Raw genomic sequence first — 13668 nt, forward strand, 5'->3', positions numbered from 1 at the left:
ATACATGCTTTTTTAGGCATTGCTTGGCATTCCAGCTCTTACATTCCAGTAACTGTCTTTGCAATGAAGCATGTGGCCTGCATGCACACTTACTTTGTGTTTCCCCTGTTTGTTTTTAAAGTTTAATGGTTTTTGTGTGCCAAAAGGCCCTGCCTATGCCTAAACTTAGGTGTGTATATGTATATAAAAATATGGGTACATCACAGAAGGTAGCATTTTTAAGTGCTGTGCAAAAATTATTTGCAGACAACTTTCTATTGACTGCAGCAGAACAGAATTAGTCAAAATCATGCAAAAGCATCACACAGTTGGGATGTGGTTGTTTTTAATTGGATATAAGTCTGTAGCACTCCAGCTGAATGAGCAAAGTTTCTAATGGTCCTGCTTAGGCTGGAGTAACTCTGAGACTGATCTGGAGTGTTCCAAGGTGAAGCAGACACCTTCAGGCGGAGAGATGCATCAAACGATACACATACCACCACAAAATAGGATTACCAAATGCACAGGAAGCATAGCAGGCTTTTTATTACTAAAAGTCAGTTAATAATTTGCATTTTCAAAGGGATTTTTTTTCCCAAGACTGCCACAGCAGTAACTGTGAGTAATTGCAATTGCAGGAGGGATGGAGTGATCCAGAATAGTTTGATAGTTTGCCAGAAGTAATAGTAATACTACTTAGTAGGGATCAGGCAGCTAATTCAATTGAATTTCAATGTAGTTTTAATTTGAATGAAGTTAGATATGTCTGTGGCCATAACTACGTATGAGGGGTCACTGTGACAATCTCCCCTAAAGCTTCATCCATAATCTCACTGCTAGGTATACATTGTTTTGTTTTCAGCCTCCTGAAACGTACCTCTATCAGTAGACCGCAAGTCAGAAGCTGTTTCCTAGAAGAGCATGTTGTTTCCTGACCAGTGTTGGTCTGGTAACAAACTGCTCCTCTCTTCTTCCAGCATAAAAAATGGCCAGTAAAACTTTCAAGCAAGGGGAAAAACCCTTAGAAAATAATCACGCTGTCCAATATTTAAATCAAAGGACAGCGAGGTAGATTATTCTTCTACTTCTCTGCACCGTGGTGTCAAAAACCACAGAAGAGTCACTCCCTGGCCAGCCCGGTCCCCGCAGGCAGGCCCGGCCCGGCTCTGCATGGAAACCCTGTGGCCTGATTGCACACCCGCAGGCGACCTTTCTCTTGAAATAAAGATGTAATGAAATAGTTGTTGAGTTGCAACTTCCGACCCTTAAAAATAGCCAACAAGATAAGCTGTATTTTCATGCAGCTGAATGTTAAAAGAAGCACTTGGATTTGTCCATCTCTCATCCATGCTCTCATCTGAGCAACAGTGGAGTTGTTGTGGTAAGTGACATTTCATGCCAGGCTCCAATTAGCTGAAGTGTGGAGCAAGCAGTTCATTTTTACATATATTGGTCAAGCTGTTTAATGATGGTAGGCGATAGCTTCAAAGATATCGAAATTAAAAAGCATATTTGGCTAGGTGTGACATGCTTTACCTGCCCCTAATGTATTTTTAGATAATGAGTACTGAAAGTTGATTATGTAGAATAAAATTGAACAGATGCAGTTAGACATTATGTTGGCAGTACAACACTAAAGATGCCAGTGCTACACCACCAACCTCCCAAAAATGTTGTGTGGTTCTTATTTTAGTTTTGATGTACAGTTGTAGACTTTTTTTTCCTAAAATATTCTCTGGATTCTCTGGAGAATAAACAGTTCATTATATATAACAATGAGAGGGGAAATGACATCTAAATATAGCAAAAGTAGGGCTGAAGACTTTTTCTGAGAAACAGAAAGCAAAGCAAAAGCAGGCTTCCAAACCCTCCTGAAGTAATCTGTGGTAGATTAACCCAAATTCACTCACTCTGCAGCCAAATATAAACTTTGCTCTATCGTCCAGTTCTCACCATCTAAAGTGCAGGATCAGATTCTAAAAGGCAGAATGTGGCATCAAATCTTCTTTGTCGTGTACATGTGCCAATTTGTCTAGCTACTTAACAGAAAAATGTGTTGTATATATATGTAAAGAAGTTTGCAGATGAGGAAAGCCTGTTTCTGAAAGTTGCTGGTAAGAAGCTAAATTTAGTAGTGGAAAAGGTTGATAAAATCCTTTTCTAAGCTACTGCCTTATGCATTATAATTGTCTAACCTAAATTGGAATTAAAACAAAAAGTTAATATTCATGTATTAAAATTTATGTGAATTATCTCATTGCTAATGAAATACTATATAGAATTGCTGAGATTCCCTGTTGCTCCTACTGGGAAATTTTTTTATTATCATCACCTTCTCTGGGGAAGATTTTGATTTTATTTGATTTTTGTAAGTTGGGTTTTTTTTCTCTGCCTGCTGCCTCAGTTCTCAGTGTCCTTTTCTGCAAGAAAAGGAGGTTTTGTATGAGACATGTTTTCAGTGGAAGTAAAAGCCTCAGGGATTCTGGAAACAATTTTGACGTACATCTAAAAATAGAAATATTATGCAATTTGAAAATGCAGCCTATCATTATGAAGGCAAATGCTCTTAACCTCATCCTCTCTCATGTAAGGTTCATGGAAAACACCAAGAAAAAATTGTCACAGATGTATGCATGTCTTCCAGGAGACACAGATACGAGGATAACTGGCTCAAGCTTTTGCCACCAAATGTACCTGAAACTGAGTTAGAAGAATGAAAGAATTTGCATGCAGGAAAAAAATCAGATTTTCTTTTATGATACTACTTCAACTATATTTATTAAATGAGCAAGGATGGCATGAAGAGGGTCAATAGAAGAGGCAATACAAGTAAATGGTTTTTCACTTCCAGTCTGAGGCAAGATGCAATCTAATGTTTAGCTGTCAGGGAGCCAAGTGACACAATAATGTGATCAGAGGAGGGTGGGTGGGGCTTTTTTTAGCCCATATTCCTCCCAATTCCCTTTTGAGACCAACTAACCTAGGAATGATTTACTTTTGTAAAATGAGAATTCTCAAGAAGTACTCAAGAACGAGTGGTCCGGAGTTGGAGCCACAACCCATCTGTAGGGACCCTCTAAACCAGGGGTGCCAAACTCCTTTTCACCGGGGCAGGGGGGGTCGGGTGTGCACATCAGCCTCGCGGTTGCCTTCAAAGGGCTGAATGTAATTTTAGGACTGTATAAATGTGGGAGTAGTTACATTTATACCGTCCTAAAAATTACATTCGGCCCTTTGAAGGCAATCGCAAAGCTAACGTGGCCCCTGGTGAAAATGAGTTTGACACCCCTGCTCCCAACCATACAGTAAATATAGATACATGTGGACCCTTGGGGCTAAAAGGCTTGCAGCCTTCTGTCCTGATTTTCCCATATAAAGCCATGGAGACGTGGCAAAAGGCCATACCCCTGCCCTCCCGTACCAGGAGGACAGGCAGACAGCGGGCATGGTATGAACTACCAAAGAGGTTTCCTCTGTCTGAGGGCAGCTGAACCTGAGGAAGCTGTGAGTGAATACCTTCTTTTCCAAGTAGATGTCTTCTTACCTTTCCAGCTGGTTTCTACAAGTACCTGCTCACCCAGGCACCTGCTTTGGGATCCCTCTGGACCATGCAGCTACCGTTGCTCAGGAACACAACGCTGGGTGTACGTGTGTTGCTCAGTAACTGCCAGTGCCCTTGATCCATGCTGAGACTGTTGGTAGTCAAGTACAAGTCAAATCCAAATGATGCATAGAAGAGAGCTGTTCTGCATGTTGGTCTGTGCCATAATGCAAGCTCATCTCTCCCTGATGTCCATCAGAGCAGCAGTTGCTGTTGCCAGTTGTCACATGCGTATTTATCCATGCAGTGTCCTCCTCGGCTCTGTGCACTTGCAGCAATGTTCGGAACCATGAACTGCAATAGTTTAGGATAAGCAACAGTCCACATAAGGACTCTTGGAGCTTTTCTGACCAAGACAGGAGAGGAAAGGATGTTGGATGAACTGGCTATAGAGAGGCCATGGAAGCAGGTTTGGAACATAAGACAATTACTGCAAAGCTTCTGTAAGGAGGAAAAGGGAAGAGGGAGAAGGAACTTACCTGGTTTGTCAAGATTGAAGTGGCCACCAGGGCTGCAACATCTCTGCACGCGACAGGCCGCCTTGCGTATTATGTGATAATTTTTTCCATTATGTGAAATTTGCCAAAATCTTCTAGTGACTTTGATACCTTAATGAGAGGAGGCACAGCAGCTCCTGAAGTACTGCTACTACCTGTGGAAACTGGCTGTCCCAGGCTGTGGTACATCTCAGCTGAATCAACTTTATGGCTGGTGGTCAGGATTTGAAACTGTATTCTTCACTGGTTTGTTTTGGCCATTAACTAAAGGTATGGCTTTCAGTGCTATAATTTTCTCCTTCAGAAGGTAACAAATATATTAACTGTTAGGGATTCTCTCCTGACTGTCTAGGTTTGTGAAGCTGTGCCTGCACTACACAGGATGCCTCCTAAACAATTGAATCTTTTTTACTTTTCTCATGTCTGTGTATTTCTAGTAAGTGCAAGAACTGAGACAGACAAGCGAGTATTTAAGATCCAGTTCCTGTTCAGGCTAACACCCTGGAAGTCTGTGCAACTCATTGTTAGAGATATTTTCCGGTTGTCCTCCTTACGTTCCAGTAGCCAACACCCAGCCATGACTTGCTGAGTGACTGCTGCTGGGTACAAGGCCTAGAGGGCACCATGCTCCAGACTGAACCAAGAGAGAGTGCTGCGAGGATGGAGCAGGCCAGAGGGAGAAGCAGCGGGCAAGGAGCAAATACAAAAGCTGTAGAGGAAGCAACAACATTCTTGAGTGATTATTTTATATATTTTAAAATGCTGAAGGATTAGGAGAGGAAGGAAGTGGGAAGAAGAGCAAGAGGCATACGCATGCCTATTAAGAGAAGGAAGATAAAATACTAATTAAATCAGTTACCTGGTTGACTCATTGCTTCAAAACAGACCAGGTGAGCTATCATAGCTTAATGGTTGACTGGAATCCTATAAAATAATTTACAAATGAACCTATTCTGATCTACAAAGTTCACACAATTTTATGATACATAAGCTTTGCGTGTTCTGTTTTGGACTGCTCATTAGTTATCGTCAGGAAAAAAAAAGATACTGCCAGCCGTCCATGTAGATCAAAGCAAAACACTTTGTACAAGCAGCACAGGATGACACAAGTCAATGACGTTGCTAGAACAAGTAACGCCAAGTTGCATGCATGCAATACCGAGAATCTATACCTGTCAACAGAATATGCAGAGCAGCCACAACTGGATCACATTCTGTGAAGTCTGCAAGTAAACCACAAAAATAGTCACTGCAATGACAGAAACTTCACCAGAAAGCACTTCCACACAAAACACAAAGTCAGAAGACAAGTTTGAAGTGATGCAACCCAACTGCAGCAGCAGACACACGCTCTGGTTTCTGTGGCCTTTTCAGTATTGGTTACAACACCTGGACATACACACTTTGTGTGTTTTCATCAGAAGGTTTTGAAATTACTTAGAGGAAGTTACTTGAATTGCAAAATTTTCTCCACTGTCTCTAGATTAGGATTTTGACCTAAATGGGTGAGTAGTCATTGGAAATGAAGACCATTCCTTGGAGGGTGTTCAGAGGTCAGAAAGAATGCAGAGAGAGTTGGGAAGTGTTTGTCACTGTTCAGTGACAGGCAGAAGGGACCAGAGTGCGATTACTGGTTCCTGGTTATTGTGATCCCGGGGAACTGCCGGCTGCCTGTAATTGCCGGCAACAACTCAGTTCCTTCAGGGCAGGGAAGAGAGCGGGTAAATACCCTCAGCCTTTAATTACAGCTTGATCTTACTCCCCAGTTCTGAAGAAATGGAAGCTGCTGATAACACAGGCTGCATGAAGTAGGGCCTAAGAAGGGAACTGGTTTTCAAAAGCACAAATAAATGTGATTGTCGCCCCTCTGGGAAGAGAGGGGAAATGGAAACATGTCATGGAGGTGCCAGAGAAAAACATTCAGTAAAGACTGAATATTGCTGTGCCCTTGTTTGTTCCCCCATCCCAACTCCACCTGAGGGGGTCTAAATCACAAAGTGCCAGCTTTATTGAACATTATAGACGTATACTGAGGCCACATGGAAATTTTCATGCAAATAAGATACTTGTTGCGCAGGTTATCTGGTTAACAAGTCGTCATAGTTACTCAGTAGCAAATGCTCTCTAGAAATCAAAGCCTGTAAATTAATTCACAGCTACACCATTGCCGATGGATTGACCTTCGTAACAGAGTTGTTCCACTGCAGAATGATGATTGTGAAGTGGCTGAACTTTTAAACTTTTCCCATTTATAAATCCAAGATTATCCCATTTCTTAGTGGAACTGCAATTCAGTCACTGTTGACTCCTAATCTACTAACTGAATCACTAGAACTGGTGAATACATTCTGAGCAGTTAATGTTGTAACAAAGAAGACAGCATTCTGAAAATGAAGTAATCACCGGAAACCTCAAAAAATTTAGTAACAATTTGACAACATTACTTGTAAATTTGAGAAAATTGACTATTTATCACTACTTTTTAAAGTGTTTATATAAGCTAAGTGTAGGGAAGCTTTTTTTTTTCCTGGGTTGTTTCTGGTCTAAAATCACACTACTCCACTTTTTGTTCAACATAGATTAGAATAAAAAATACAGATGGGATACTTTTGTGAAAGGGTGATAATGAGATTAACTTCATCTTCTTACATTTTCTCAAGTATTTGTCAATCTGATTAGTCACTGATATTCTCTGGTTTTCAAGCTGAAGTTTGTGGAACTGGTTTAAGTGTTGAAACAGACAAATACATGTTATCCAGTATTATTTTTCATGTGGGTCCACCACTTATTCCTCTCTTCAGACTTTGCCATGAGGCTGAGCATGAGGTTGTCCCACAAAGAGCAAGCTGATCCAATGGTGCTGAAAGCGATAACCTCAGTAATACTTGAGCATGATTTAAATAAGATCCATAAATTTTGGTAGCCAACCCTTGATTCAAAATACTAGAATTTCCTGGAACTTCAAGTTACTTTGTGTGTAAACCTTAGTCTGGAGAAAAGGAGGAAAAAATATTAGACAGACTGCAAAGGAAAAATGTTAAACCTACTGCAAATTGGATTTAGACATGGCATTGTTTCTGGGCAGGAAAAAAAAAAAAGCAGTAGAGGGGCTAATTGTCATAAATGTTATATCATTTGTATTTAAACGATTTAGGGTTTTTTTGAGAAGTGTTTGCAATGTCCTGCCAGGCAGACACAGCCTGCACTGCTACCCCACCCCCAGGCCTGCAGGTGCTCACTGCAATGGACCCACTGAGCGATTGATTGTGTGGCTGTGAGAGGAGGCAAAGATGCAGCTTGTGGGTTTGGTGGCAGAGGACAGCTTGCATTTAGGTCTGCCTGTGAGGTGGAGGAGGCACTGCAGCACTCCTCGCTTCCTCCTATCAGCTCTTGTTGATCTTAATAAAATAAGTGTAGATGTAGGATGTGTCAGTCATTCGAAGGATGATGTGGGAGAGGTTTGTTTGAAGTATGGAAAACCCAACAAACTATGTTCTCCATGTAAGTTTTAATTCTGGACAACTATTTAAGGCATTGTAGAGACCAAAATGTGTTTCCTTGAAAATCTTTTAAACTCCTGTGAAAACTCTGCACTAAAAAGAGAGCTGGTGTTAGTGGCATTGGGTACGTGCAAGGAGAATGGGAAGCTCTTTCAGGGGAGTGGTAGAGTGTGTGTTGCTACAGATTCAAAAATGCTCCACATCTGACGTGAAAGGGCCTGAGGAAAAAAGACATTTTTATCAGTCAGGATGGGTCTTCAGAGTGACTGTACCAAATAGCTCTACCAGTGGAGGTTGCCTGAAAAGAAACTCAGCAGCATCACTGTGAAGTAATACTGAAGTATCATTTTCAGTCACATCGTTTCTACTAGTAAAATTAATTCAAATACTTAATTTCACTTGCCAGTCTTATCTATAACTATGTCTAAGGCCATCAGACAAGAGAATTCTCTATTCCTTTCTCTAATGTAACTACATATTTCAAGATCAGTAGTCCAAGATACATTAGTTTTGCACAATGCTATTCTACGTTTTTATGACTCACAACTCATACTGACAGGGCCTCTTTTAATATCAGTTACTAGGTTTGCTTTTAGACCTCAGCTGTGGTTTGTGCTTACTGTAGCACAGCGGAAGGCATCCGGCATTGCTGAGCTAAGGCAGGAATTGTCAGTCTGCACCCACACTGTGCTGGCTTCTGCCAGCTGCAAAAAGCTGCCTAGATTTGCTACAGAAGGGGAGTGGGGAATGAAACAAATCCAGAGTTAACGCAGAGTCAGCGCCACCTTCTATAGAATTCAGCCATATTAATGACATACTAGCCTAGGGTGACATTTTTCTTTATTTTTTTTCCCCCAGGATAAATTCTCTTGTTTTGGAATGTCCCTACAAAGAGTCAGCTATGATTTACAGCCTGAAGTTGGTAGCTACAAAAACTCTTTATATTCCAGCTTCTGCTACACAACTAAAGCAGCCAAGTGGGGCATATAAAACTGCTGTGTCAGAGCAAATCATCCCACAATAGACATGAGTTAATACTGGAAGACAATAGTGACTCAGACCTTTGGCTTATGGGACAGACAAAGTTGCGTATCACTTTACAGACAAGAATGTTTTGATGCATCTTCTAACCACTTTAGGAGACATTAGACTATGAGTCCCAGGATCCTCTTTCCTATTGTAATTGTTAATCAAGGTAAAGAGGGAAAGCAGACAGGGCTACAATCTTGAAGTCGTTCATTATCTTTATTATTTAAAACAGGATATTCTGTTGCTACAGCATAGTTCTTGCCAAAGTATACATGAGATGCCTGACCCTGAACACAAAAGTCTCATCTTTCTTGCCTAACACGATGGGAAGAAGTCTCTGACTTTCAAACTTGCTTTTGGGTGAATTTCTGCCCATAGTTACCTGCACAAACACCTACTGATTTAATCCCAAAATTCATACATCGGTGGGGTACAATATTGTGATGGAGGGCACAATTTACCTCCCTAAATGTCTGTCTTAAGCCTGCTTCCCAAGACTACCCACTTGCGACAACTTGCAAGCATATTTGTATATGACTTCTGTAGCCAGTAATCAGTTGCTTTTCTCAAAACATTGCTTATTAATTCCCCATGGAATTACAAGTAATGCTAAATGTTGCGCAGTCTTACTAGGCAGAGGTATTAGCCCTGTCTGTGAGATGGGACTCTGTTCTGGCTTTGATTTGCCATCTAAGTTTCCCAATAGGGAAAGAAGCTGTGAGTTGGTGTGACACTGGGTAGACCAGCTCACTTCCAGTTGTGCTTGTTTTCTTCCCAGCCCAGGGACAGAATCCTTCCCTCTGGGTGCACCTTCCTTGTCTCGGTGGTTCACTCCTGGGCCAGGAGACACAGGCAGGATTGCAGCCATGAGCCATATGGAGTGCAGATGCAGAACAGCTTCTGGCTTTCTCTGCACAAGGAAAAGTTTGCTCAATATAGTCAGTAGACCACTGACATGCAGAAGTGGGGGTGCAGGACTGCAGAGTTAAACTACTAAGCAACTTATCAGTAAGGACTATGTTAGTCTCCGATCTGGTTTGTAGCCTTTGAATTTTCTGTTTACTGTAAACTCTGGGGTGGAGATGTCTTTTATCACACAGCTACAGTGAGGCCTGAATCTCAGTTGGGGCCTTTTTATATTTCAATATCAAAAATTCCTACCAACGACACTGATCCTGTGAAATACTTCGGAATCACTAGCTCGAGATTCAGCAGCCCCGGGCTATACTTTCTCTCATCAGGGTCAGAGCAGGGACCGGGACACAGGAGTAATTGTTGTACCCAAGGAGCTGTAATTACATGCAAACATAATTATACATGAAGTGTTATTGCAAAAATGACACACACAAATATTTCTACCAACAATAACTGCTGACATCATCAGTGCAGCACACCACTTACTATGAGAACACCTTGTAGGCAGGTAACATTTCTCTATGAAAATAACTCTGACGCTCCCTAAGAATTAGCTTGCAAGATGCAATCTCAATGCTTCTTATTGAAATATGGGCAGAAAGTCTACAAATGCACTATCAGCTCTTCATACTCTTCAAATCTGCAACTTGCTACACATTGAATGAAAAGGTGAGATCCACCACTGGATCTGTTGAATTTAATTCTACAGAGGGGAACTCTGTTCTTGATTCAATAGTTATTGTACAACATGGACTGTAGTGGATTAATCTTTTGTTGGAGAAAGACTAGAAACAATGTTTAGTTCAAGTGCTTCATTGTCTGAGTCTCACCTTAAAATGTCAAGCCAGCTAAGAATCTTGTACAAAACTTTGTGTTTCTGGAGACCCAGTTTAGCTAAACTCTTTTAATAGATGCTAGTATTTGAGCCAAATTGTCTGATGGCCCAAGCTGGTGAGGCCTCATTGACTTCAGTAGAACGGCGTTTCTTTACAAAGATAATTTGGCCTGCTGATTTTAAGGCTGACACTGTACGAAAAAAACTGGGCAGAGTACATTCTTGCTTTGATGCAGGATCAGACACACAATGCTTAGTCATTTTAATAAGTTACCTGTGTCCACTGAGATCAGTGTTTACACAGGAATTTGTACAGACAGCAAAAGCCCAACAAGTTAATGTTTTACAGTATAAAAATATAACCCTACAGCATAGAACCAACAGTAGAAGCATGTACTATATACTTGTATAACAAAGTAATTCTGGTGTCTTACCATATATAACCGAGTAAATGCAAACAGACATCAGTGTTAAAAGTTTAGCCGCAGCAACTTGGGCTGGACTTAGATGGTAACTACTTTACAGCTAGCCTCATCTTTTAATGTGTTGATACCAAGTACACAAAAATGGAAATACAAAATCCTATGCAGTAGTTGGAATAATGTGCAACCTGTTCATGGAAATCCCATCTCACCAGCATAAGTCGATGAGTGTCGAAAAGGTAAAATGTAGGGTACGACAAGAAAAAATGGGTATGAATCATTTATCCTGTGCTACTCACTCACTCATCACATGGATCTCTGAAGTCCTATGGTGTTAAAACACAGGTGATGAAACTTTTCAAAAATAGGTCAATAACAGTGCATTATATGCCTTAGGAAGTCCGTGTACTTTTTATCTTTCTATGTTTGTGTTATTAATAGACAGTTAACTGAAAACTCTTAGGCAAATAATTTGATGTTTATGTAAATTTTCTCTCATAGCCACTTATGCCACTACAAACATGGAGCTTTGCCACAAAGCTCTGTGCTCTCAGATCAAAAAGATTTTCTTCAATGGGCCTGGGTCACAGTGAGCAAGATTAATGTTTTGAACCTTCATCATTATATATCCACTTCTTTTCTTCAGCCAGGGGTTCTCTTTAATCCAATACAGCCTAGTATAAGTACATTTGAGACATAAGAGTTTCTCATTCAAAACCTGCTTCTTCTGAGAGACTTTCTAAACAGAAATATATTAATTTGCTTTTAATGTCTTGGGAAGGGTTGTGTTTCTCATCCTTTTTCTTACATTCAGTGTAACAGAATGAATTTCAGGGCTCTGAGCTTTGGGGTTGTGTTTTGTTTTGTTTTGTTTTGGTTTTTTTTCTCATCTAAAAAATGTTTATGTTAAGGAAGTTCAAAAAAGTAGAGTAGCCAGAGTAAAACGAAAGTTAAGAAAATAGGAGGGATCCCCCCAGCATCATTTACTGCATTCAACAGCAATAAGCAAAGAAGAAAAATCAGCCCTCTTGAAATTAAAAGTCCTTCGTCTCTCTTTGCAAAATCATTTTCCCATATTCAGACAGTTCTATTTAATACAGCTTGTAAATCCCAAGGATATAATGAAGGACATATCCCAATACATGCACAATGTGACCTTTACTTATTTATAAAAACTAATTAAGAGAAAATCAGGTACACCATTTACAACCTGTAATATTTTCCTTAATGAATGTGGATTCTTTGCATGCAGGAATATAGACTTGAGGACCTGTAGAAATTTGGTTTCATCTCACTGCTACTTTCTTACAAACCAAACAATCCAAGGCTCAATTGAGCTTGCAGAGTACACAGATTATTCTTCTGAATGAACAAAGCATTTGTGAAGTACAGTACTTTCCCATTTTCCCTAAGATCCACCATGGGACAAGAAAGATTTCCTGTTTCATTAGTAAGTGGTACAACTTTTTGTTGTCTGTCTCATTGCTCTAGGACAGTTTTAACATTGAACTTTGCTATGATCCACTATGATATTCTGTTGGTTTTACCAGTTTGAATGAAGAATTTAGCGCTTTCCAGTTAGCAACTAATCCAGACATTCAGGTTTTAGGAGCTTGAGACTGTTTCTTCTTTTTGCATGTCAAGACATTCAACAGTGGTGAATTGAGCACAATTTCATTACAAGAATATTAAAAGGCATTAGTAAGCTTTTAAGTATGTAAAAATTACACTCTTTCCAATAAAACTCAAAGTAGTTGGGGTTTTTCAGTCCCAGAATGTCCCATCATTTGGTGATTAAGACACTTTCTTCTTATTTTAAGTCTTCTCATCAGCAGAGATCATCAAAATTCATTTATAACACTTCATTGAAATTTTGGGAGCCACATCAGATCACATAACAAAGGCCTAACACTAGGAGGAACAAATCCAAAATCTTGATGAATCTTCTGACTCAGAAGGTCAGAACCTAATCTGTGCCATTAAAACCAGTAATAAAGACTATGACCTGAGTCACTGATTTTTCCTTGTACTTCCCTTGGATTGAGGCTGATGGTTGTTGCCTGTTTACTGATGGCTGGGGTACAGCTAACAGCCTGAAACAGAGAGCTGCTGCCTCATTTCTGCCTCACTTTCCCTTTGGCAATCAGAAGTGGAAGGGACAGGAGCGAGGGCAGGCTGTGATGATGGGTTACCTTCTATTTTGTGTCCAAACATGTGATACAGCTGAAGACAAACTGAGGTAATAGGAGTTAAGTGATACAAAGTTTACCCACTGCTCACTTCCCAGCCCGGAACATCAAAACATTAAAAATAAACAAACAAACAAAACCCCAAACAACAAAACAACAACCCAAAACCAAACCACACACAAAAAAAACCCCATACCAAACCAAAGACCAAACCAAACCAAGAAAACTCATAGCTGAGTTTACTTAGGAAAAAAGGGCTATAATGTATATGACTTTGAACAATAATTTCAGAAAGAAGGTAATTTTGGAGTATTTGCAGTTTTCTTAAAACTAAGCTCTTCTGTACATCTCCGTGTTCACTCACTGATCTCTGAAGAAAAGAACCTTCCGGGAAGGTGTCACTCTCCTGAGGAGCCCAACGAGAGGAGCAATGACTCAGCCCAGCACCTCCACAAACACCAGCCACCAGCGTGTCACTCACAGGCCACCAGTGCGTCGCACACACATTTATCACGTCAACATCAGTCACACGCTCACCACATCAACAGGTGTCATTGCAGCCCTGGGGCTCCCAAGGAGGCCGCAGCAGGTTGCGCAAGGCCTCGCGTCCCGCAGCAGTGGGCGCAGAACAGCGCCGTGATTGCCAGGGCTGCAAAAAACAGCACCTGCTTTTGGAAAGTCGAGATGATGACACCCGGTTT

Source organism: Nesoenas mayeri (genome assembly GCF_963082525.1).
Source record: "Nesoenas mayeri genome assembly, chromosome: 5".
NCBI classification, from domain to species: Eukaryota; Metazoa; Chordata; class Aves; order Columbiformes; family Columbidae; genus Nesoenas; species Nesoenas mayeri.